Consider the following 27105-nt stretch of genomic DNA (forward strand, 5'->3'; position numbering starts at 1 on the left):
GAGATCTTCCGTCCAACCGTGACCTGAATGATTTGCTTTTAATTCCTTATTGCATTCGAGTAGCACTATAGCACCGGAGAACGTATAAGCCTACTACTAAACGAATGACTCTTGCACTGCTCTACCGTGACTATAGCAACTGGTGATGCAGTCAGTGTGTTTATGCCACCAGGGAGCAGAATCGAGTCCTGAATTTAATAAGTACTGTAACAGATTTTTATATGCGGTTTTGACTAGAGTATAGTTTGTCACAATTTACCATAATGTATTTTTTTTATAACCGGTTAGGGGAACATACTCAGCAGGTTAGGATAACTAAGTTAAGGTTAGGAAAAGGGTTTAACTAAAATACACCAACAAAAAAAATCCACTTTCGACTTCAAATTGACATAAACTATATTCTGTTTAAGCAATGACCTTAATATGCGCTCATCACGCTGAAGCGCGTGGATGGTCTCCATTATAAAATGGGGGAGACTACATCAACATGGCCAAAGAGCAGACCTAGATATAGATTGTAGGCATAAACATGGTTATTTTTTTACATGATGGTATAGAAATATGCCATGCAAAGAAATTGATAACCGTTGTCTGGTCTCCGCACCAGTGTAACATGCGATCGTACTTCCTAGCATTGTGCTTTTAAAGAAACGACTGTCCAGCCAGTAAACCCAGTTGATTGGTGTTTCTTCTGATGAGCGGGACAACAGTATGTTGATGGTTGTAGATTAGTCTGTTGGCATGAAAATATGAAAAAAAAATATATATGTAATGTGACCATTACAATTACAGCATGCTAAACTAACTCGCTTTTACAGCAATAGCATACAAAAAGCACATACCAGGACGCCCCCAACACCTAACAGGTACCATACATAAATATAAACATAGTGAACTCATACACATTGTAAATCTGAGAATATAATACAGTATTTCAGAACGTGACCGACTGCATACATGTCAATATCAGACGGGGAAGAATGAACGTTCGCGATCACCCCCCTAATCTGCAAGCATGACCAATGGCGTAACACCTTTTTGATATGTCAATTCAACCAACCAATAGGAATACATAAACATTGAATACATATTTCTGCAGCGTCAAGTGGGAACGCAACTAACCCTGCTACACGTGTAAAATACGTGGATCACCCATGTACATGTATTGATGGTGTTGGTTAGTAGGATATAAACTATGCTATTAAAACAGCGTCACATAGCAGGCTACAGTTGCGTCATTTATTCTATAAACACTATTCATAGTAAATAGTATTTCACTTTGCTGTCTGAGGAGCACTGTGGCAAGAATTGACCAACACCATCATGTTGCGAACGAAGAGGCACCACTTTTGAAGTAGGGCGGGCCTTCTCTTGTTACTGTGGGGGTGTAGTAGACTACTAACCTATACAGGCAAAGACAATCAAGACCAGGGTGGGTTTTTTATGTTCAGGCTGCGGTCAGGGAGGTGAGGCCCGGCATTTACCCTACACTGGCCTCCTCGCCAATCTTCCTATCACAACAGTTACAGGCATTATATGGATCTCAACCGAACGTGTATCATAATAAACTATATTGGCATATAAATCGATTTACGTAGGAGAGAGAACGAGTGGAAAAGAAGGTTAAATTGGGAACCTGAGGGGAGGATGGAAAACTCGAAATCGCAAATGGTGAGTTTCGATCGAGTCAGTTCGCTGCTGACGGACGGTTTCCTTTGGCACCGTTCCCCCATTTAGTTAGATACTGTAACAAATTGGGCAACAGTCGTGAAAGTGATATGTAGTTTTACACTTTTGAAACTAATATTTAATAAGCCATGATGGGACGACATTTTGTTACCTGGTCGGTGAATTGTTTACCTTATTCCTATACGTGTTTAAAGATTGAGACACTACTTTGGAAAAGTAGGCGACTATTGTACACGTCATGTTTGCTTTACCATCACCACGGAGCAGAAGAGATCACCTTTTAGAAAGTTGTAGATTGATACATTGTTGTCGATGGAATCTCGTGAAATAAACATTCGACAACATGTTTTCTATTCACCGTATAACCCTTTGTAGATCAATCGTAATTGTAAATTCATCTGTTGGCATGGTTTAAATGTAATTTAGACCAGGCGTTAGATTTATTTTTCTCAACAATAAGTTTGTTTGAGCCATCCACGTGCCAGTGTATCCTATTTATTTAAAAAATAAATAATTGGGAACTGTACTAACGGTCATTTCGATAGGGGCATATTTTATTAAACGAATTTGGTTTAATAAATAATATTGAATTAATCACTTTCTCTTTTGATGTCTTATTGGGCATAATACCGTGTGGTAGGTAACTGCCCCTGTTTATCAAAGAAAACATGCCTTGAAACGCTTTTTAAATAACTTTGAACATGCTGAAAAGAAAAGCCAATTATAGAAACTGTTGACTCTTACACTGCCGCCATTTTCTTTCAGGGTAATTTATAGACCTATATGTTAACAGCTGACCATACATTGTGTGGGTAAAAATCTGAAGTGAAGTGAAGTGGAGTGGTTGAGGCTCTACCCAGAACCCTAGCCAGCAGATCCAACATGCTTGCTTACTGGCTTCTCTAGGGGCAGACCGCATCCCTGTGTATATTAAGGACACTGTGCAACCATTGTGAGATATGTTTTGGAAAACGTACCTCAATCCAGGGACGAGATATGTATTGGACTCCGAATTGGCCCATTATTCCAACTGTTAAACTGAGAAGATTGAACAACTGCTATACTTATTAAACTAGCAGTTTAATCTTTACTGTGTAACAGTTAGGATAATGGGACAATTCGGGGTACAACGCATTTCTCATCCTTGTATTGAGGAACATCTTCAGAGACATATCTTGTGCTAAATCAGCACTACACAGCTGATTTAAATAACCAACTCATCATTAAGCTTTCATTCTTTGAATTGTCTGTGTAGTGCTTGGGGAAAAAAAAGAAAATATGCAGTTAGGGGGGCAGCTGATTTAGTTTGGAAACCCTGTCTTGATATACACAGGAATGCTGTCCGATCCTGGTGCAGCTGTAACCGAGCAGGTTGGATCTGCTGTCTACCCAGAACCCCACATATAGGACACAGTCTTACACCCCTGTAACACCCAGCCATAAACATACATAACTATACAAATAAGAATATTCTATCTTTGTGAAAAAAATCTTAATTATTATATATCAGTTATTTAAATTGCTATTTAAAATGACGGCCTCCACAATGTATCTGTGTGTACATTGTTTATCTCTAGTCTATAAATTCCATAATGTATCTTTTTGTACAATATTTTTACTTCCTTACATCTGTGGGGAAAAATAAGATATCTGTTTACAATATATTTACTCTACATTTTGTTGCTTTCCTCTCCCTACAGCCCAACCTATCGCAGGAGGCTGGGGGTGGTCTGGGTCTGGGTAGCCCTGTTGGTGTCAGACTAGAGGCTGTGATGGAGCAGCTCCAGAGACAGCAGGAGGCCAAGTTGGAGATGGACCGGCAGGAGAAACACCTCCGCCAGGCCCAGATGATGTTCATTAAACACGTAACTGCCACCCGGAACACTGGAGCCCCCCTGGACTCTGCCTTCCTGGGCAAACGGGTGGAAGGAACCGGGACAGGAAGGACCCCTCAGATGGGTCAGCAACAGACCGAGGCTGGTGGTAGTAACACCAACACTCAAAGTGGTGTGCATGGGGAGAACGGAGAAGAGGGACTGGGAGGTGAAGGGTCAGAGGAAGATGATGAGGAAGAAGAAAGGACGGCATATGAAGAAGAGAACAGTGAGGATGAGGATGATGGTGGCCACATGACGAAGATGTCTCCACTCCAACAGGATAGTTCCTTATCTTTTCCTCTGTACTCGACCTCTCCGTCGGCGTCTGCTAAACCCAGCGCCGCTTCCCTTCCTATGAATCTAAAGAAAGAGTCTGAGGAGAAGGACCAGTCTACCACAGAACAACACTCCTTCACATCGTCCAATGGATTTGGAGATTGGAGCTTTGATGATGGACCATTCAAACAAGTGAGTTGTGTTTCACCCTTCAACCCCTTACACTCTGTAAATGTTTTGTTTGAAGATTTTACATTCCAAAAGCCAGGCGTGTGATCTACTTCCACTTCAAGAACATTGGAATGGGTCTCTATTCAGGGAATGTGTAGCTTAAACTGTAGGACGACACTGATGGTATGCATGCGTTTACTGAGGAATTGGCATTAGGTGTCCCATGTGCAGCAAACAGCCCAGCAGCAGACATCATATTGAATCCACACACACTTTACCAGGTTTCAAAAGTGTTCATGGAGTTTTTTTCACCTCCATTGATCACAGCAGTTCTATGTAAAACAGGCTATTATCTACTGTTCGACTACTGCGAAGTGGTATGCAGTCACTTTTAATGACTGGCTTCATATGAAACTTGTATAATGCTTCACAGTGAGGAGGGGGGGGGGGTGTTTCCATCCCTCCTTACTCTCTGTTGACCCACTCACACTGAGAGTCAAGGACCGAACACTGGCACACTGCCATCTCTGCTCCTGCTGCTAAAATAATATAGTAACGTACAATGTCCCACTTTAGCAAAACTGTGTTTTTATCCAAAATGACTTGGTAGACTAGAGTGATTGCATAGAGCCTACATTTTTCTATTCTCTTGATGGGCTGCTAACGTAAATGGAATAGCTGGCCAGCACACTGAGATTAATGCATTCTTTAGTAGGGGTGTGATCCTTATTGCACATGAACTCATGACTTTGGCATTGCTTGTAGCACCACTGAAATCCTCTTAACAATTGAGTTTACACAGACAGCCTGCACTGCTTCTGCTTCCTGTTTCTTCACATGTAGAGGTCAGGCAGAGAGCACAGAGAACTGTGTTCTCCTGGCAGCTAGCCCAACAGGAAGGGGAGAGGAGGTTATTCTCCCACTTTCTTCTTTGTCATCGTGTCTTCCTGGCCACTAGCCCAACAGGAGGGGAGTTTATTCAGCCGGGCGCTCCAGGGGTTTTCCCACCTTCTCCTTTTGGCTCATGTGACTTCTTCTTGTTTACGTCCCAAATGGCACCCTATTCCTAATATAGTGCACTACTTTCTACATGGACTCTGGTCAAAAGTAGTGCACTATATAGGGAATAGGGTGCCGTTTGGGAGGGTACCCTCCACACTCTTCACACAGAAGGGTTCTTGGCAGAGCTAAGTAGCCTTGGCCTCTGTCCAAGACACTGTTGAATGAATGGGAACTACTGGAAGCAGCTGGTTCAGAATGAGATGTGATAGGCCATAAAGTGTGAGACTAGTATTTGTGAATGAATATGACATCAAATAGTTTTTTTGAGGGGAGGGGCAATCGAATCAAATTCTATTTGTCACATTCGCCGAACACAACCGGTGTAGATCTTACAGTGGAAGGCTTACCTACAAGCCCCAAATAAAAAATGCTGTTAGGAAAAATACCTACAAAAATAAGAAATTTAAAGTAACAAATAATTAAAGAGCAGCAGTAAAATAACAATAGCGAGGCTATATGCAGGGGGTACCGGTATTTGATATTTTAATTAGGATCCCCATTAGCAGCAGCTACTCTTCCTGGGGTCCACACAAAACATGAAACATTATACAGAACATAATTAGACAAGAACAGCTCAAGGACAGAACTACATACATACATCTTGGTCATGTTCTGTTATAATCTCCACCCAGCACAGCCAGAAGAGGACTGGCCACCCCTCATAGCCTGGTTCCTCTCTAGGTTTCTTCCTAGGTTCTGGCCTTTCTAGGGAGTTTTTCCTAGCCACCGTGCTTCTAAACCTGCATTGCTTGCTGTTTGGGGTTTTAGGCTGGGTTTCTGTACAGCACTTTGTGACATCAGCTGATGTAAGAAGGGCTTTATAAATACATTTGATTGATATATTTTTTTTAAAGGCACACAGCCTACATGTGAATGCATACACACAAACTATCTAGGTCAAATAGGGGAGAGGTGTTGTGGTGTTGCTTTATCTGTTTTTTGAAACCAGGTTTGCTGTTTATTTGAGCAATATGAGATGGAAGTTCCATGCAATAAGTGTAATACTGTACGTTTTCTTGAATTTGTTCTGGCTTTGGGGACTATGAAAAGATCCCTGGTGGCATGTCTGGTGGGGTAAGTGTGTGTGTGTCAGAGCTGTGTGTAAGTTGACTAGGCAAATCATTTGGGATTTTCAACACATTAATGTTTCTTATAAAAACAAGAAGTGACGAAGTCAGTCTCTCCTCAACTCTTAGCCAAGAGAGACTGGCATGAATAGTATTAATATCAGCTCTCTGATTACAATGAAGAGCAAGACGTGCTGCTCTGTTCTGGACCAGCTGCAGCTTAACTAGGTCTTTCCTTGCAGCACTTGACCATATGACTGGACAATAATCAAGATTAGATAAAATTAGAGCCTGCAGGACTTGACCATATGACTGGACAATAATCAAGAGAAGATAAAACTAGAGCCTGCAGGACTTGACCATATGACTGGACAATAATCAAGAGAAGATAAAACTAGAGCCTGCAGGACTTGACCATATGACTGGACAATAATCAAGAGAAGATAAAACTAGAACCTGCAGGACTTGACCATATGACTGGACAATAATCAAGAGAAGATAAAACTAGAGCCTGCAGGACTTGACCATATGACTGGACAATAATCAAGAGAAGATAAAACTAGAGCCTGCAGGACTTGACCATATGACTGGACAATAATCAAGAGAAGATAAAACTAGGGCCTGCAGGACTTCACCATATGACTGGACAATAATCAAGAGAAGATAAAACTAGAGCCTGCAGGACTTGCTTTTTGGAGTGTGGTGTCAAAACAAACGGAGCGTCTCTTTATTACAGACAGACCTCTCCCCATCTCTTTACTACAGACAGACCTCTCCCCATCTCTTTACTACAGACAGACCTCTCCCCATCTCTTTACTACAGACAGACCTCTCCCCATCTCTTTACTACGGACAGACCTCTCCCCATCTCTTTACTACAGACAGACCTCTCCCCATCTCTTTACTACAGACAGACCTCTCCCCATTTCTTTATTACAGACAGACCTCTCCCCATCTCTTTATTACAGACAGACCTCTCCCCATCTCTTTATTACAGACAGACCTCTCCCCATCTCTTTACTACAGACAGACCTCTCCCCATCTCTTTACTACAGACAGACCTCTCCCCATTTCTTTATTACAGACAGACCTCTCCCCATCTCTTTACTACAGACAGACCTCTCCCCATCTCTTTACTACAGACAGACCTCTCCCCATCTCTTTACTACAGACAGACCTCTCCCCATCTCTTTACTACAGACAGACCTCTCCCCATCTCTTTATTACAGACAGACCTCTCCCCATTTCTTTACTACAGACAGACCTCTCCACATCTCTTTACTACAGACAGACCTCTCCCCATCTCTTTACTACGGACAGAACTCTCCCCATCTCTTTACTACGGACAGACCTCTCCCCATCTCTTTACTACGGACAGACCTCTCCCCATCTCTTTACTACGGACAGACCTCTCCCCATCTCTTTACTACGGACAGACCTCTCCCCATCTCTTTACTACGGACAGACCTCTCCCCATTTCTTTATTACGGACAGACCTCTCCCCATCTCTTTACTACAGACAAACCTCTCCCCATCTTTACAACCATTGAATCATGACAGTTTACAATCTAAGTTTACGCCAAGTAATTGAGTCTGCTCAACTTGTTCAACAGCCACACCATTCATTAGCAGATTCAGCTGAGGTCTAGTACTTAATTTGTTTACAGAGAAGTAGCATTGTATTTGTTCCAACACAATTTTTTCCAACAGTTTGCTAAGAGCCGGCAGCAAGCTTATAGGTCTGCTGTTAGAACCAGTAAAGGCCACTATACCACTATTGGGTAGGGGAATTACTTTGGCTTCCCTCCAGGCCTGAGGACAAAGACTTTCCTCTAGGCTCATATTAAAGATATGAAAGATAGGAGTGGCTATAGAGTCAGCTACCATCCTCAGTAGGAGTGGCTATAGAGTCAGCTACCATCCTCAGTAGGAGTGGCTATAGAGTCAGCTACCATCCTCAGTAGGAGTGGCTATAGAGTCAGCTACCATCCTCAGTAGGAGTGGCTATAGAGTCAGCTACCATCCTCAATAACTTTTCATCTAAGTTGTCAATGCCAGGAGGTTTGTCATTATTGATCGTTAACCACAAAAAATCTGCCTCTCCCACACTAACTTGACAAAATTCAAACTTGCACTGCTTTTCTTTCATTGTTTTTTTATACATGGATATAATTGCTCACTTTTTGTCGTCGGGCATTTCCTGCCTAAGTTTGCCCACTTTGCCAATGAAATAATCACTCAAATAATTGGCAGCATCAAATGGTTTTGTGATGAATAAGCCATCTGATTCGATGAAAGATGGTGTTGAATTAGTCTTTTTTTGTGCTCCACAACCTGCTCCACCCGTCGATGAGAATGGGGGTGTGCTCCGTCCTCCTTTCCCTGTAGTCCACAATCATCTCCTTTGCCTTGTTCACGTTGAGGGAGAGGTTGTTGTCCTGGCACCACACGGCCAGGTCTCTGACCTCCTCCCTATATCCTGTCTCGTCGTTGTTGGTGATCAGGCCTACCACTGTTGTCATCGGCAAACTTAATGATGGTGTTAGAGTTGTGCCTGGCCATGCAGTCATGAGTGAACAGGGAGTACAGGAGGGGACTGAGCATGCACCTCTGAGGGGCCCACGTGTTGAGAATCAGTGTAGCAGACGTGCTGTTGCCTACCCTTACCACCTGGGGGCGACCCGTCAGGAAGTCCAGGATCCAGTTGCAGAGGGAGGTGTTTAGTCCCATGGTCCTTAGCTTATTGATGAGCTTTGAGGGCACTGGTGTTGAACGCTGAGCTGTAGTCAATGAACAGCATTCTCACACAGGTGTTCCTTTGTCATCCATTCTCATAAGCTTCCGGGTTAGAGTCCTGCTCCTTGAAAGCAGCAGCTCTACCCTTTAGCTCAGTGCGGATGTTGCCTGTCATCCATGGCTTCTGGTTAGGGTATGTACGTACAGTCACTTTTCGGGACCACATCATCGATGCACTTATTGATGAAGCCAGTGACTGATGTGTTATGCTCCTCAATGCAATCAGAAGAATCCTGGAACATATTCCAGTCTGTGCTAGCAAACCAGTCCTGTAGCTTAGCATCTGCTTTTTTTTATAGACTGAGTCACTGGTACTTCCTGTTTTAGTTTTTGCATGTAAGCAGGAATCACGAGGTTATAATTATGGTCAGATTTGCCAAATAGAGGGAGAGCTTTGTATACATCTCAGTGTGTGGAGTAAAGGTGGTCTAGAGTTTTTTTTTTTTTTCCATCTGGTTGCACATTTAACATGCTGATAGAAATGAGGTAAAACGCCTTGTTTCCCTGCATTAAAGGTATTTCAGTAACAAACCTCCAAGATCTAACAAAAGGTTGGACATAGACTGAGAAACGCTTTTATTAAACTTTGAGTTAGCTAGGTGTGGGGGCGACTTTTACCTGGTTGTGGGGGCGACTTTTACCTGGGTGTGGTGTAAGATAATGAGTGCGGTGCAGATTTCTTTAGAGGTGCCTGATGTCAATCTTTTACTTGTTCTTTTTGAAGGGACTAATCCATTCTTACATTATTTTAGCCCCCCCCCCCAAGGTCATGTATCCACTACCCCGACCCCTTGTAATTTGAACCATTCCATTTCTTTTTCATCTTTACTGCACCCTATAGAATTGTCTTCCTCTTTGGTCCTAGTGTCAGTTTTCATTAAAGATGGTGGTGGAGGTGAGAGGATTTGTTTGAGATCATTACATCTTTCTGATTTTCCTTCTGTGTTCAATCCAGTTAAGAAACCATAAAGAAAGATACTTCCCCCATATCTCTGGTTTAATTCAAACTTGTCCCTCAGTGAGATAAGTACATTTTAAAGTTTTTTTTTTTTTTTTTTACTTGGATGGGTGTAGTACCAGGATAGTGTCCTGGATAAAGAATACGTCTGCCTCAAATGCTTTAATTCCCTTTCATCTTTTACTGCAGCCTATAGACTAGTTTTCCTCCTTAGTCTCAGGGTCCGATGTCATTAAAGATGGAGGTGGAGAGCCAGACTGGTTTGATGGCACTGTCTGTCCGTACAAAGGCTAGCAGATGCCATAAAATCCATTTACAAATGAGAGATTGGAGGATGGGTTTTAATGTAAAGCTTTTTGCTCAATAGATGTAAATAAGAATTTGTTCTTTGAACTGACTTGCCTAATTAAATAAAGGTTAAATTCATAAACAAATAGTAACATAGGCATAGAAAGCATACAGTACACACACACACATGATAACATATGCACTATATACACATGTTCACATGGGTTTTGTGTTGTAGATATGTGGTAGTGGAGTATGGGCCTGAGGGCACACACTTAGTGTGTTGTGGATATGTGGTAGTGGAGTAGGGGCCTGAGGGCACACTCTTAGTGTGTTGTGGATATGTGGTAGTGGAGTATGGGCCTGAGGGCACACACTTAGTGTGTTGTAGATATGTGGTAGTGGAGTATGGGCCTGAGGGCACACACTTAGTGTGTTGTAGATATGTGGTAGTGGAGTATGGGCCTGAGGGCACACACTTAGTGGAGTATGGGCCTGAGGGCACACACTTAGTGGAGTATGGGCCTGAGGGCACACACTTAGTGGAGTATGGGCCTGAGGGCACACACTTAGTGGAGTATGGGCCTGAGGGCACACACTTAGTGGAGTATGGGCCTGAGGGCACACACTTAGTGGAGTATGGGCCTGAGGGCACACACTTAGTGGAGTATGGGCCTGAGGGCACACACTTAGTGGAGTATGGGCCTGAGGGCACACACTTAGTGGAGTATGGGCCTGAGGGCACACACTTAGTGGAGTATGGGCCTGAGGGCACACACTTAGTGGAGTATGGGCCTGAGGGCACACACTTAGTGGAGTATGGGCCTGAGGGCACACACTTAGTGGAGTATGGGCCTGAGGGCACACACTTAGTGGAGTATGGGCCTGAGGGCACACACTTAGTGGAGTATGGGCCTGAGGGCACACACTTAGTGGAGTATGGGCCTGAGGGCACACACTTAGTGGAGTATGGGCCTGAGGGCACACACTTAGTGGAGTATGGGCCTGAGGGCACACACTTAGTGGAGTATGGGCCTGAGGGCACACACTTAGTGGAGTATGGGCCTGAGGGCACACACTTAGTGGAGTATGGGCCTGAGGGCACACACTTAGTGGAGTATGGGCCTGAGGGCACGCACTTAGTGTGTTGTAGATATGTGGTAGTGGAGTAGGGGCCTGAGGGCACACACTTAGTGTGTTGTAGATATGTGGTAGTGGAGTAGGGGCCTGAGGGCACACACTTAGTGTGTTGTAGATATGTGGTAGTGGAGTATGGGCCTGAGGGCACACACTTAGTGTGTTGTAGATATGTGGTAGTGGAGTATGGGCCTGAGGGCACACACTTAGTGTGTTGTAGATATGTGGTAGTGGAGTATGGGCCTGAGGGCACACACTTAGTGGAGTATGGGCCTGAGGGCACACACTTAGTGTGTTGTGGATATGTGGTAGTGGAGTATGGGCCTGAGGGCACACACTTAGTGTGTTGTGGATATGTGGTAGTGGAGTATGGGCCTGAGGACACACACTTAGTGTGTTGTAGATATGTGGTAGTGGAGTATGGGCCTGAGGGCACACACTTAGTGTGTTGTAGATATGTGGTAGTGGAGTATGGGCCTGAGGGCACACACTTAGTGTGTTGTAGATATGTGGTAGTGGAGTATGGGCCTGAGGGCACACACTTAGTATGTTGTAGATATGTGGTAGTGGAGTATGGGCCTGAGGGCACACACTTAGTGGAGTATGGGCCTAGGGCACACACTTAGTGTGTTGTGGATATGTGGTAGTGGAGTATGGGCCTGAGGGCACACACTTAGTGTGTTGTGGATATGTGGTAGTGGAGTATGGGCCTGAGGACACACACTTAGTGTGTTGTAGATATGTGGTAGTGGAGTATGGGCCTGAGGGCACACTTACACTTAGTGTGTTGTAGATATGTGGTAGTGGAGTATGGGCCTGAGGGCACACACTTAGTGTGTTGTAGATATGTGGTAGTGGAGTATGGGCCTGAGGGCACACACTTAGTGTGTTGTAGATATGTGGTAGTGGAGTAGGGGCCTGAGGGCACACACTTAGTGTGTTGTAGATATGTGGTAGTGGAGTATGGCCCTGAGGGCACACACTTAGTGTGTTGTAGATATGTGGTAGTGGAGTATGGGCCTGAGGGCACACACTTAGTGTGTTGTAGATATGTGGTAGTGGAGTAGGGGCCTGAGGGCACACACTTAGTGTGTTGTAGATATGTGGTAGTGGAGTATGGGCCTGAGGGCACACACTTAGTGTGTTGTAGATATGTGGTAGTGGAGTATGGCCCTGAGGGCACACACTTAGTGTGTTGTAGATATGTGGTAGTGGAGTAGGGGCCTGAGGGCACACACTTAGTGTGTTGGAAATATGTGGTAGTGGAGTAGGGGCCTGAGGGCACACACTTAGTGTGTTGTAGATATGTGGTAGTGGAGTATGGGCCTGAGGGCACACACTTAGTGTGTTGTAGATATGTGGTAGTGGAGTATGGGCCTGAGGGCACACACTTAGTGTGTTGTAGATATGTGGTAGTGGAGTAGGGGCCTGAGGGCACACACTTAGTGTGTTGTAGATATGTGGTAGTGGAGTATGGGCCTGAGGGCACACACTTAGTGTGTTGTAGATATGTGGTAGTGGAGTATGGGCCTGAGGGCACACACTTAGTATGTTGTAGATATGTGGTAGTGGAGTATGGGCCTGAGGGCACACACTTAGTGGAGTATGGGCCTGAGGGCACACACTTAGTGTGTTGTGGATATGTGGTAGTGGAGTATGGGCCTGAGGGCACACACTTAGTGTGTTGTGGATATGTGGTAGTGGAGTATGGGCCTGAGGACACACACTTAGTGTGTTGTAGATATGTGGTAGTGGAGTATGGGCCTGAGGGCACACACTTAGTGTGTTGTAGATATGTGGTAGTGGAGTATGGGCCTGAGGGCACACACTTAGTGTGTTGTAGATATGTGGTAGTGGAGTAGGGGCCTGAGGGCACACACTTAGTGTGTTGTAGATATGTGGTAGTGGAGTATGGGCCTGAGGGCACACACTTAGTGTGTTGTAGATATGTGGTAGTGGAGTATGGGCCTGAGGGCACACACTTAGTGTGTTGTAGATATGTGGTAGTGGAGTATGGGCCTGAGGGCACACACTTAGTGGAGTATGGGCCTGAGGGCACACACTTAGTGTGTTGTAGATATGTGGTAGTGGAGTAGGGGCCTGAGGGCACACACTTAGTGTGTTGTAGATATGTGGTAGTGGAGTATGGCCCTGAGGGCACACACTTAGTGTGTTGTAGATATGTGGTAGTGGAGTAGGGGCCTGAGGACACACACTTAGTGTGTTGTAGATATGTGGTAGTGGAGTAGGGGCCTGAGGGCACACACTTAGTGTGTTGTAGATATGTGGTAGTGGAGTATGGCCCTGAGGGCACACACTTAGTGTGTTGTAGATATGTGGTAGTGGAGTAGGGGCCTGAGGGCACACACTTAGTGTGTTGTAGACATGTGGTAGTGGAGTAGGGCCCTGAGGGCACACACTTAGTGTGTTGTAGATATGTGGTAGTGGAGTAGGGGCCTGAGGGCACACACTTAGTGTGTTGTAGATATGTGGTAGTGGAGTAGGGGGGCACACTGAGATATGTGGTAGGGGCACACACTTAGTGTGTTGTAGATATGTGGTAGTGGAGTATGGGCCTGAGGGCACACACTTAGTGTGTTGTAGATATGTGGTAGTGGAGTATGGGCCTGAGGGCACACACTTAGTGTGAGTATGGGCCTGAGGGCACACACTTAGTGTGTTGTGGATATGTGGTAGTGGAGTATGGGCCTGAGGGCACACACTTAGTGTGTTGTGGATATGTGGTAGTGGAGTATGGGCCTGAGGACACACACTTAGTGTGTTGTAGATATGTGGTAGTGGAGTATGGGCCTGAGGGCACACACTTAGTGTGTTGTAGATATGTGGTAGTGGAGTATGGGCCTGAGGGCACACACTTAGTATGTTGTAGATATGTGGTAGTGGAGTATGGGCCTGAGGGCACACACTTAGTGGAGTATGGGCCTGAGGGCACACACTTAGTGTGTTGTGGATATGTGGTAGTGGAGTATGGGCCTGAGGGCACACACTTAGTGTGTTGTGGATATGTGGTAGTGGAGTATGGGCCTGAGGACACACACTTAGTGTGTTGTAGATATGTGGTAGTGGAGTATGGGCCTGAGGGCACACACTTAGTGTGTTGTAGATATGTGGTAGTGGAGTATGGGCCTGAGGGCACACACTTAGTGTGTTGTAGATATGTGGTAGTGGAGTAGGGGCCTGAGGGCACACACTTAGTGTGTTGTAGATATGTGGTAGTGGAGTATGGGCCTGAGGGCACACACTTAGTGTGTTGTAGATATGTGGTAGTGGAGTATGGGCCTGAGGGCACACACTTAGTATGTTGTAGATATGTGGTAGTGGAGTATGGGCCTGAGGGCACACACTTAGTGGAGTATGGGCCTGAGGGCACACACTTAGTGTGTTGTAGATATGTGGTAGTGGAGTAGGGGCCTGAGGGCACACACTTAGTGTGTTGTAGATATGTGGTAGTGGAGTATGGCCCTGAGGGCACACACTTAGTGTGTTGTAGATATGTGGTAGTGGAGTAGGGGCCTGAGGGCACACACTTAGTGTGTTGTAGATATGTGGTAGTGGAGTAGGGGCCTGAGGGCACACACTTAGTGTGTTGTAGATATGTGGTAGTGGAGTAGGGGCCTGAGGGCACACACTTAGTGTGTTGTAGATATGTGGTAGTGGAGTAGGGGCCTGAGGGCACACACTTAGTGTGTTGTAGATATGTGGTAGTGGAGTAGGGGCCTGAGGGCACACACTTAGTGTGTTGTAGATATGTGGTAGTGGAGTATGGCCCTGAGGGCACACACTTAGTGTGTTGTAGATATGTGGTAGTGGAGTAGGGGCCTGAGGGCACACACTTAGTGTGTTGTAGATATGTGGTAGTGGAGTAGGGGCCTGAGGGCACACACTTAGTGTGTTGTAGATATGTGGTAGTGGAGTAGGGGCCTGAGGGCACACACTTAGTGTGTTGTAGATATGTGGTAGTGGAGTAGGGGCCTGAGGGCACACACTTAAGTGTGTTGTAGATATGTGGTAGTGGAGTAGGGGCCTGAGGGCACACTTAGTGTGTTGTAGATATGTGGTAGTGGAGTAGGGGCCTGAGGGCACACACTTAGTGTGTTGTAGATATGTGGTAGTGGAGTAGGGGCCTGAGGGCACACACTTAGTGTGTTGTAGATATGTGGTAGTGGAGTAGGGGCCTGAGGGCACACACTTAGTGTGTTGTAGATATGTGGTAGTGGAGTAGGGGCCTGAGGGCACACACTTAGTGTGTTGTAGATATGTGGTAGTGGAGTAGGGGCCTGAGGGCACACACTTAGTGTGTTGTAGATATGTGGTAGTGGAGTATGGCCCTGAGGGCACACACTTAGTGTGTTGTAGATATGTGGTAGTGGAGTAGGGGCCTGAGGGCACACACTTAGTGTGTTGTAGATATGTGGTAGTGGAGTAGGGGCCTGAGGGCACACACTTAGTGTGTTGTAGATATGTGGTAGTGGAGTAGGGGCCTGAGGGCACACACTTAGTGTGTTGTAGATATGTGGTAGTGGAGTAGGGGCCTGAGGGCACACACTTAGTGTGTTGTAGATATGTGGTAGTGGAGTAGGGGCCTGAGGGCACACACTTAGTGTGTTGTAGATATGTGGTAGTGGAGTAGGGGCCTGAGGGCACACACTTAGTGTGTTGTAGATATGTGGTAGTGGAGTAGGGGCCTGAGGGCACACACTTAGTGTGTTGTAGATATGTGGTAGTGGAGTAGGGGCCTGAGGGCACACACTTAGTGTGTTGTAGATATGTGGTAGTGGAGTAGGGGCCTGAGGGCACACACTTAGTGTGTTGTAGATATGTGGTAGTGGAGTAGGGGCCTGAGGGCACACACTTAGTGTGTTGTAGATATGAGGTAGTGGAGAGTGGGCCTGAGGGCACACACTAGGGGCCTGAGGGCACACACTTAGTGTGTTGTAGATATGTGGTAGTGGAGTAGGGGCCTGAGGGCACACACTTAGTGTGTTGTAGATATGTGGTAGTGGAGTAGGGGCCTGAGGGCACACACTTAGTGTGTTGTAGATATGTGGTAGTGGAGTAGGGGCCTGAGGGCACACACTTAGTGTGTTGTAGATATGTGGTAGTGGAGTAGGGGCCTGAGGGCACACACTTAGTGTGTTGTAGATATGTGGTAGTGGAGTAGGGGCCTGAGGGCACACACTTAGTGTGTTGTAGATATGAGGTAGTGGAGTAGGGGCCTGAGGGCACACACTTAGTGTGTTGTAGATATGTGGTAGTGGAGTAGGGGCCTGAGGGCACACACTTAGTGTGTTGTAGATATGTGGTAGTGGAGTAGGGGCCTGAGGGCACACACTTAGTGTGTTGTAGATATGTGGTAGTGGAGTAGGGGCCTGAGGGCACACACTTAGTGTGTTGTAGATATGTGGTAGTGGAGTATGGGCCTGAGGGCACACTTAGTGTGTTGTAGATATGTGGTAGTGGAGTATGGGCCTGAGGGCACACACTTAGTGTGTTGTAGATATGTGGTAGTGGAGTATGGGCCTGAGGACACACACTTAGTGTGTTGTAGATATGTGGTAGTGGAGTATGGGCCTGAGGGCACACACTTAGTGTGTTGTAGATATGTGGTAGTGGAGTATGGGCCTGAGGGCACACACTTAGTGTGTTGTAGATATGTGGTAGTGGAGTAGGGGCCTGAGGGCACACACTTAGTGTGTTGTAGATATGTGGTAGTGGAGTATGGGCCTGAGGGCACACACTTAGTGTGTTGTAGATATGTGGTAGTGGAGTATGGGTTGTAGATGAGGGCACACACTTAGTGTGTTGTAGATATGTGGTAGTGGAGTAGGGGCCTGAGGGCACACACTTAGTGTGTTGTAGATATGTGGTAGTGGAGTATGGGCCTGAGGACACACACTTAGTGTGTTGTAGATATGTGGTAGTGGAGTAGGGGCCTGAGGGCACACACTTAGTGTGTTGTAGATATGTGGTAGTGGAGTAGGGGCCTGAGGGCACACACTTAGTGTGTTGTAGATATGTGGTAGTGGAGTAGGGGCCTGAGGGCACACACTTAGTGTGTTGTAGATATGTGGTAGTGGAGTAGGGGCCTGAGGGCACACACTTAGTGTGTTGTAGATATGTGGTAGTGGAGTAGGGGCCTGAGGGCACACACTTAGTGTGTTGTAGATATGTGGTAGTGGAGTAGGGGCCTGAGGGCACACACTTAGTGTGTTGTAGATATGAGGTAGTGGAGTATGGGCCTGAGGGCACACACTTAGTATGTTGTAGATATGTGGTAGTGGAGTAGGGGCCTGAGGGCACACACTTAGTGTGTTGTAGATATGTGGTAGTGGAGTAGGGGCCTGAGGGCACACACTTAGTGTGTTGTAGATATGTGGTAGTGGAGTATGGGCCTGAGGGCACACACTTAGTGTGTTGTAGATATGAGGTAGTGGAGTAGGGGCCTGAGGGCACACACTTAGTGTGTTGTAGATATGAGGTAGTGGAGTAGGGGCCTGAGGGCACACACTTAGTGTGTTGTAGATATGTGGTAGTGGAGTATGGGCCTGAGGGCACACACTTAGTGTGTTGTAGATATGTGGTAGTGGAGTATGGGCCTGAGGGCACACACTTAGTGTGTTGTAGATATGTGGTAGTGGAGTAGGGGCCTGAGGGCACACACTTAGTGTGTTGTAGATATGTGGTAGTGGAGTAGGGGCCTGAGGGCACACACTTAGTGTGTTGTAGATATGAGGTAGTGGAGTATGGGCCTGAGGGCACACACTTAGTATGTTGTAGATATGTGGTAGTGGAGTAGGGGCCTGAGGGCACACACTTAGTGTGTTGTAGATATGTGGTAGTGGAGTAGGGGCCTGAGGGCACACACTTAGTGTGTTGTAGATATGTGGTAGTGGAGTAGGGGCCTGAGGGCACACACTTAGTGTGTTGTAGATATGTGGTAGTGGAGTAGGGGCCTGAGGGCACACACTTAGTGTGTTGTAGATATGTGGTAGTGGAGTAGGGGCCTGAGGGCACACACTTAGTGTGTTGTAGATATGTGGTAGTGGTAGTATGGGCCTGAGGGCACACACTTAGTGTGTTGTAGATATGTGGTAGTGGAGTATGGGCCTGAGGGCACACACTTAGTGTGTTGTAGATATGTGGTAGTGGAGTAGGGGCCTGAGGGCACACACTTAGTGTGTTGTAGATATGTGGTAGTGGAGTAGGGGCCTGAGGGCACACACTTAGTGTGTTGTAGATATGTGGTAGTGGAGTAGGGGCCTGAGGGCACACACTTAGTGTGTTGTAGATATGTGGTAGTGGAGTAGGGGCCTGAGGGCACACACTTAGTGTGTTGTAGATATGTGGTAGTGGAGTAGGGGCCTGAGGGCACACACTTAGTGTGTTGTAGATATGTGGTAGTGGAGTAGGGGCCTGAGGGCACACACTTAGTGTGTTGTAGATATGTGGTAGTGGAGTAGGGGCCTGAGGGCACACACTTAGTGTGTTGTAGATATGTGGTAGTGGAGTATGGGCCTGAGGGCACACACTTAGTGTGTTGTAGATATGTGGTAGTGGGAGTATGGGCCTGAGGGCACACACTTAGTGTGTTGTAGATATGTGGTAGTGGAGTAGGGGCCTGAGGGCACACACTTAGTGTGTTGTAGATATGTGGTAGTGGAGTAGGGCCCTGAGGGCACACACTTAGTGTGTTGTAGATATGTGGTAGTGGAGTAGGGGCCTGAGGGCACACACTTAGTGTGTTGTAGATATGTGGTAGTGGAGTAGGGGCCTGAGGGCACACACTTAGTGTGTTGTAGATATGTGGTAGTGGAGTAGGGGCCTGAGGGCACACACTTAGTGTGTTGTAGATATGTGGTAGTGGAGTAGGGGCCTGAGGGCACACACTTAGTGTGTTGTAGATATGTGGTAGTGGAGTAGGGGCCTGAGGGCACACACTTAGTGTGTTGTAGATATGTGGTAGTGGAGTAGGGGCCTGAGGGCACACACTTAGTGTGTTGTAGATATGTGGTAGTGGAGTATGGGCCTGAGGGCACACACTTAGTGTGTTGTAGATATGTGGTAGTGGAGTAGGGGCCTGAGGGCACACACTTAGTGTGTTGTAGATATGTGGTAGTGGAGTATGGGCCTGAGGGCACACACTTAGTGTGTTGTAGATATGTGGTAGTGGAGTAGGGGCCTGAGGGCACACACTTAGTGTGTTGTAGATATGTGGTAGTGGAGTAGGGGCCTGAGGGCACACACTTAGTGTGTTGTAGATATGTGGTAGTGGAGTAGGGGCCTGAGGGCACACACTTAGTGTGTTGTAGATATGTGGTAGTGGAGTAGGGGCCTGAGGGCACACACTTAGTGTGTTGTAGATATGTGGTAGTGGAGTAGGGGCCTGAGGGCACACACTTAGTGTGTTGTAGATATGTGGTAGTGGAGTAGGGGCCTGAGGGCACACACTTAGTGTGTTGTAGATATGTGGTAGTGGAGTAGGGGCCTGAGGGCACACACTTAGTGTGTTGTAGATATGTGGTAGTGGAGTAGGGGCCTGAGGGCACACACTTAGTGTGTTGTAGATATGTGGTAGTGGAGTAGGGGCCTGAGGGCACACACTTAGTGTGTTGTAGATATGTGGTAGTGGAGTAGGGGCCTGAGGGCACACACTTAGTGTGTTGTAGATATGTGGTAGTGGAGTAGGGGCCTGAGGGCACACACTTAGTGTGTTGTAGATATGAGGTAGTGGAGTAGGGGCCTGAGGGCACACACTTAGTGTGTTGTAGATATGTGGTAGTGGAGTAGGGGCCTGAGGGCACACACTTAGTGTGTTGTAGATATGTGGTAGTGGAGTAGGGGCCTGAGGGCACACACTTAGTGTGTTGTAGATATGTGGTAGTGGAGTAGGGGCCTGAGGGCACACACTTAGTGTGTTGTAGATATGTGGTAGTGGAGTAGGGGCCTGAGGGCACACACTTAGTGTGTTGTAGATATGTGGTAGTGGAGTAGGGGCCTGAGGGCACACACTTAGTGTGTTGTAGATATGAGGTAGTGGAGTAGGGGCCTGAGGGCACACACTTAGTGTGTTGTAGATATGTGGTAGTGGAGTAGGGGCCTGAGGGCACACACTTAGTGTGTTGTAGATATGTGGTAGTGGAGTAGGGGCCTGAGGGGCACACACTTAGTGTGTTGTAGAGAGTGATGTGGTAGTGGAGTAGGGGCCTGAGGGCACACACTTAGTGTGTTGTAGATATGTGGTAGTGGAGTATGGGCCTGAGGGCACACACTTAGTTAGTGTGTAGTGTAGATATGTGGTAGTGGAGTATGGGCCTGAGGGCACACACTTAGTGTGTTGTAGATATGTGGTAGTGGAGTATGGGCCTGAGGACACACACTTAGTGTGTTGTAGATATGTGGTAGTGGAGTGGAGTGGGCCTGAGGGCACACACTTAGTGTGTTGTAGATATGTGGTAGTGGAGTATGGGCCTGAGGGCACACACTTAGTGTGTTGTAGATATGTGGTAGTGGAGTAGGGGCCTGAGGGCACACACTTAGTGTGTTGTAGATATGTGGTAGTGGAGTATGGGCCTGAGGGCACACACTTAGTGTGTTGTAGATATGTGGTAGTGGAGTATGGGCCTGAGGGCACACACTTAGTGTGTTGTAGATATGTGGTAGTGGAGTAGGGGCCTGAGGGCACACACTTAGTGTGTTGTAGATATGTGGTAGTGGAGTATGGGCCTGAGGGCACACACTTAGTGTGTTGTAGATATGTGGTAGTGGAGTAGGGGCCTGAGGGCACACACTTAGTGTGTTGTAGATATGTGGTAGTGGAGTAGGGGCCTGAGGGCACACACTTAGTGTGTTGTAGATATGTGGTAGTGGAGTAGGGGCCTGAGGGCACACACTTAGTGTGTTGTAGATATGTGGTAGTGGAGTAGGGGCCTGAGGGCACACACTTAGTGTGTTGTAGATATGTGGTAGTGGAGTAGGGGCCTGAGGGCACACACTTAGTGTGTTGTAGATATGTGGTAGTGGAGTAGGGGCCTGAGGGCACACACTTAGTGTGTTGTAGATATGTGGTAGTGGAGTATGGGCCTGAGGGCACACACTTAGTGTGTTGTAGATATGTGGTAGTGGAGTAGGGGCCTGAGGGCACACACTTAGTGTGTTGTAGATATGTGGTAGTGGAGTAGGGGCCTGAGGGCACACACTTAGTGTGTTGTAGATATGTGGTAGTGGAGTATGGGCCTGAGGGCACACACTTAGTGTGTTGTAGATATGTGGTAGTGGAGTAGGGGCCTGAGGGCACACACTTAGTGTGTTGTAGATATGTGGTAGTGGAGTAGGGGCCTGAGGGCACACACTTAGTGTGTTGTAGATATGTGGTAGTGGAGTATGGGCCTGAGGGCACACACTTAGTGTGTTGTAGATATGTGGTAGTGGAGTATGGGCCTGAGGGCACACACTTAGTGTGTTGTAGATATGTGGTAGTGGAGTAGGGGCCTGAGGGCACACACTTAGTGTGTTGTAGATATGTGGTAGTGGAGTAGGGGCCTGAGGGCACACACTTAGTGTGTTGTAGATATGTGGTAGTGGAGTATGGGCCTGAGGGCACACACTTAGTGTGTTGTAGATATGTGGTAGTGGAGTAGGGGCCTGAGGGCACACACTTAGTGTGTTGTAGATATGTGGTAGTGGAGTAGGGGCCTGAGGGCACACACTTAGTGTGTTGTAGATATGTGGTAGTGGAGTAGGGGCCTGAGGGCACACACTTAGTGTGTTGTAGATATGTGGTAGTGGAGTAGGGGCCTGAGGGCACACACTTAGTGTGTTGTAGATATGTGGTAGTGGAGTAGGGGCCTGAGGGCACACACTTAGTGTGTTGTAGATATGTGGTAGTGGAGTATGGGCCTGAGGGCACACACTTAGTGTGTTGTAGATATGTGGTAGTGGAGTATGGGCCTGAGGGCACACACTTAGTGTGTTGTAGATATGTGGTAGTGGAGTAGGGGCCTGAGGGCACACACTTAGTGTGTTGTAGATATGTGGTAGTGGAGTAGGGGCCTGAGGGCACACACTTAGTGTGTTGTAGATATGTGGTAGTGGAGTAGGGGCCTGAGGGCACACACTTAGTGTGTTGTAGATATGTGGTAGTGGAGTAGGGGCCTGAGGGCACACACTTAGTGTGTTGTAGATATGTGGTAGTGAGGGCACACACTTAGTGTGTTGTAGATATGGGTAGTGGAGTAGGGGCTGAGGGCACACACTTAGTGTGTTGTAGATATGTGGTAGTGGAGTAGGGGCCTGAGGGCACACACTTAGTGTGTTGTAGATATGTGGTAGTGGAGTAGGGGCCTGAGGGCACACACTTAGTGTGTTGTAGATAGTGTGGGGCCTAGTGGAGTATGTGGGGAGTAGGGGCCTGAGGGCACACACTTAGTGTGTTGTAGATATGTGGTAGTGGAGTATGGGCCTGAGGGCACACACTTAGTGTGTTGTAGATATGTGGTAGTGGAGTAGGGGCCTGAGGGCACACACTTAGTGTGTTGTAGATATGTGGTAGTGGAGTAGGGCCTGAGGGCACACACTTAGTGTGTTGTAGATATGTGGTAGTGGAGTAGGGGCCTGAGGGCACACACTTAGTGTGTTGTAGATATGTGGTAGTGGAGTAGGGGCCTGAGGGCACACACTTAGTGTGTTGTAGATATGTGGTAGTGGAGTAGGGGCCTGAGGGCACACACTTAGTGTGTTGTAGATATGTGGTAGTGGAGTAGGGGCCTGAGGGCACACACTTAGTGTGTTGTAGATATGTGGTAGTGGAGTAGGGGCCTGAGGGCACACACTTAGTGTGTTGTAGATATGTGGTAGTGGAGTAGGGGCCTGAGGGCACACACACTTAGTGTGTTGTAGATATGTGGTAGTGGAGTATGGGCCTGAGGGCACACACTTAGTGTGTTGTAGATATGTGGTAGTGGAGTAGGGGCCTGAGGGCACACACTTAGTGTGTTGTAGATATGTGGTAGTGGAGTATGGGCCTGAGGGCACACACTTAGTGTGTTGTAGATATGTGGTAGTGGAGTAGGGGCCTGAGGGCACACACTTAGTGTGTTGTAGATATGTGGTAGTGGAGTAGGGGCCTGAGGGCACACACTTAGTGTGTTGTAGATATGTGGTAGTGGAGTAGGGGCCTGAGGGCACACACTTAGTGTGTTGTAGATATGTGGTAGTGGAGTAGGGGCCTGAGGGCACACACTTAGTGTGTTGTAGATATGTGGTAGTGGAGTAGGGGCCTGAGGGCACACACTTAGTGTGTTGTGGGGCCTGAGGGCACACACTTAGTGTGTTGTAGGTAGTGGAGTAGGGGCCTGAGGGCACACACTTAGTGTGTTGTAGACATGTGGTAGTGGAGTAGGGGCCTGAGGGCACACACTTAGTATGTTGTAGATATGTGGTAGTGGAGTATGGGCCTGAGGGCACACACTTAGTGTGTTGTAGATATGTGGTAGTGGAGTAGGGGCCTGAGGGCACACACTTAGTGTGTTGTAGATATGTGGTAGTGGAGTAGGGGCCTGAGGGCACACACTTAGTGTGTTGTAGATTCTGTCATGAATTTATTGTAATGTTTTTACTGCTTCAATTTTGCTGGACCCCAGGAAGAGTAGTTGTTGTTGCCTTGGCAGCAGCCAATGGGGATCATTTAATAAATACAAATACAAAATGGTTGTCTGTTTCTCAGTTGGTAGAGCATGGTGCTTGCAATGCCATGATAGTGGGTTAGATTCCCGGGACCACCCATGCGTGAACTGAATGCACGCAGCACTATATCACTTTTGATTTTTTTTTTTTAAGTCTGCTAAATACTATATATTATTAATGGCTAAATCGATACCATAAACATGAGTTTAAAGGGGCCTGACCTTGTGAGTGGGCCCAAGAGGAGATCTTCTTTTTAGTACTTCATTTCTGTCAATAACAAAGTTATTTGTCTTAACGAGGCTAGCCTGGTTAAATTAAATCAATTCAGTACTTACGTCATTGACCACCCCTGGTCCTTGCATAATTCAGCTGTCGCTCGGCAACGCTTTGTGCTGCAGTTTTAGCACAGCTGCACATGATCAATGGAGCCCTAAACACGGCCCTGATTTGGTTTTACTCTGGCCTCATTTACGTTGATTGATGAGGACCAACTGTCTTGTGGATACAAGATGGTTTATAAACCAAATAGAGAAAGTTAAAGGGTCTGTCTTTACATTAGTTCTGCCTAGGGGTGTAACAGTTCACCGGACCCATGGTTTTGTACATATTGCAGTTTTGGGGAAGGTTAAATGCCATTCACAATGTTCAGCGTTCACAATGTTCCTTGCATTGTTGTTGTGACCGGATCGACACGTTAAGCCTCTCAAGTTTCCATTCTGATGCTGCGTTTTTAACCATGTAGGAGGTGGGAATTTAAGTCGTAAATAAAGGGTGGATGAATTCATGTGGTTTGAACTAGTTGAGAAATGCCATTTTGGCTAATGGCCAACCAGGTGTGTCAACCATAAACTAAAAGTACAGCTGTTATGCTGTCACCCCATAGGACGGCACACAATTGGCCCATTGTCGTTCTTGGTTAGGGGAGGGTTTGACCAGGCTAGACCGTCATTGTAATTAAGAATTTGTTATTCACTGACTTGCCTAGTTAAAGGTTAAATAAAAAATAAGTGACAGCCCAATCACATTACCCCATCGTGCTACAAACAAGCCTCCTTTTATGAGGGTCACAAGTGTGCATCTGGCGCTGAAGGAGGCGGTGTCATGGTGCGTTCGTAACCAAGTGGGAATCTACCACATACGACTAGGAAGAAAACACTTGAAAAGCTCTCAAACTGGTGATTTACTCATTCTCACACATGGTGACCTCATCTACTAAAGAAATGGCCTCTAGTACAGCATTTTCGGCAGTTAAATACAACGACAAAACAGTATTTTATAAAAAGCAATCTATTCATGTGGTTTATGAACTGTTATTTGTTTACAAGCATTTTTTTAATTTAACGTTTTATTTAACTTGACAAGTCAGTTAAGAACCAATTCTTATTTACAATGACAGAATACCCCGGCCAAACTCGGACGACCCTCATATCCGTGGCTATAAACCAAAGACTTTAAAAATATATATACCTACTACTCTTGTAATTTATTCTGTCCCGGTCAGAATCAGCTGCCAAGGGCTGCTTGAATTCAGAGGGGAGACTATGTTTCTTTTCGTGCCAGTCCGGTGTACTGGGGTGATGTTTGCATGACATGGGTCAACGTGTGTGAGGTGTTGGCAGCTGCATAGGCTATTGTTGTTGAGCGTGGCAACAGACTGTTTCATGTTTTGATCCACAACTCTCTGTACATCATTGGGAATCTTCTGGGACGCTAAAATGTTCCCAAACTGGCGATTTAAAAAAAAAAAATTTTAAAGGACAATGGAAGATCCTCCAATTCTGGTTTATCCACCCCACCACTCAACATCATATAGAACTAGTTCCCGGCTGCGCCTCACAAAAGGACAGTTTTTGGAATGCGTCATTTAAGAATATAATTTTACACCTTGTGTATAGTCTCTCGTTAAGGGAATAGCCTGGCATGTGTTCAGCTCAGATTTACTCGAGGCCTAGAACGCAGCATAGCCTAGTGGCCTTTGTTTTTATTTTGTACATTTTTGGTAGGTATTAATTAGGATTCACAGTGCGGACTGAACCATCGGTACGAATACATGTACCCTTTACACCCCTAGTTCTGTTCTAGGGTTAAATGCCTTTTACATTCGTCCTGCCACTCTGGAGAGTGTGTGTGAAATGCATGCATGCATACATACAGTTGAAGTCGGAGGTTTACACACACCTTAGGCAAATACATTTTAAACTCCGTTTTTCACCATTTCTGACATTTAATCCTAGTAAAAATTCGCTGTTTTAGGTCGGTTAGGATCACCACTTTATTTTAAGAATGTAAAATGTCAGAATAATAGTAGATAATTATTTATTTCAGTTTTTATTTCTTTCATCACATTCCCAGTGGGTCAGAAGTTTACATACACTCAATTAGTATTTGGTAGCATTGCCTTTAAATTGTTTAACTTGGGTCAAATGTTTCGGGTAGCCTTCCACAAGCTTTCCCACAATAAGTTGGGAGAATTTTGGCCCATTCCTTCTGACAGAGCTCGTGTAACTGAGTCAGGTTTGTAGGCCTCCTTGCTCGCACATGATGCCATCTTTTTTGTGAAATACACCAGTCCCTCATGCAGCAAAGCACCGCCACAACATGATGCTGCCACCCCCGTGCTTCACTGTTGGGATGGTGTTCTTCGGCTTGCAACCCTCTCCCTTTTCCCTTTAAACATAATGATGGTCATTATGGCCAAACAGTTCTATTTTTGTTTCATCAGACCAGATTAAATTTCTCCAAAAAGTACAGTCTTTGTCCCCATGGGCAGCTGCAAACCGTAGTCTGGCTTTTTTATGGCAGTTTTGTAGCAGTGGCTTCTACCTTACTGAATGGCCTTTCAGGTTATGTCGATATACGTCTCGTTTTACTGTGGATATAGATACTTTTTTACCTGTTTCCTCCATTATCTTCACAAGGTCCTTTGCGGCTGTCCTGGGATTGATTTGCACTTTTTCGCACCATAGTACATTCATCTCTAGGAGACAGAACGCATCTCCTTCCTGAACGGTATGATGGCTGCGTGGTCCCATGGTGTTTATACTTGCGTACTATTGTTTGTACACATGAACGTGGGACCTTC

At 46.3% G+C, this 27105-nt stretch overlaps 1 pseudogene; it reads left to right on the forward strand.

Moving 5' to 3' along the window:
* Positions 1-1151: 1151 nt before the first annotated feature.
* The window catches only part of LOC115144690 (AT-rich interactive domain-containing protein 3B-like), a 47294-nt pseudogene continuing 21340 nt past the window's right edge, over positions 1152-27105 (forward strand).

Source organism: Oncorhynchus nerka, linkage group LG17, assembly GCF_034236695.1.
Source record: "Oncorhynchus nerka isolate Pitt River linkage group LG17, Oner_Uvic_2.0, whole genome shotgun sequence".
NCBI lineage: Eukaryota > Metazoa > Chordata > Actinopteri > Salmoniformes > Salmonidae > Oncorhynchus > Oncorhynchus nerka.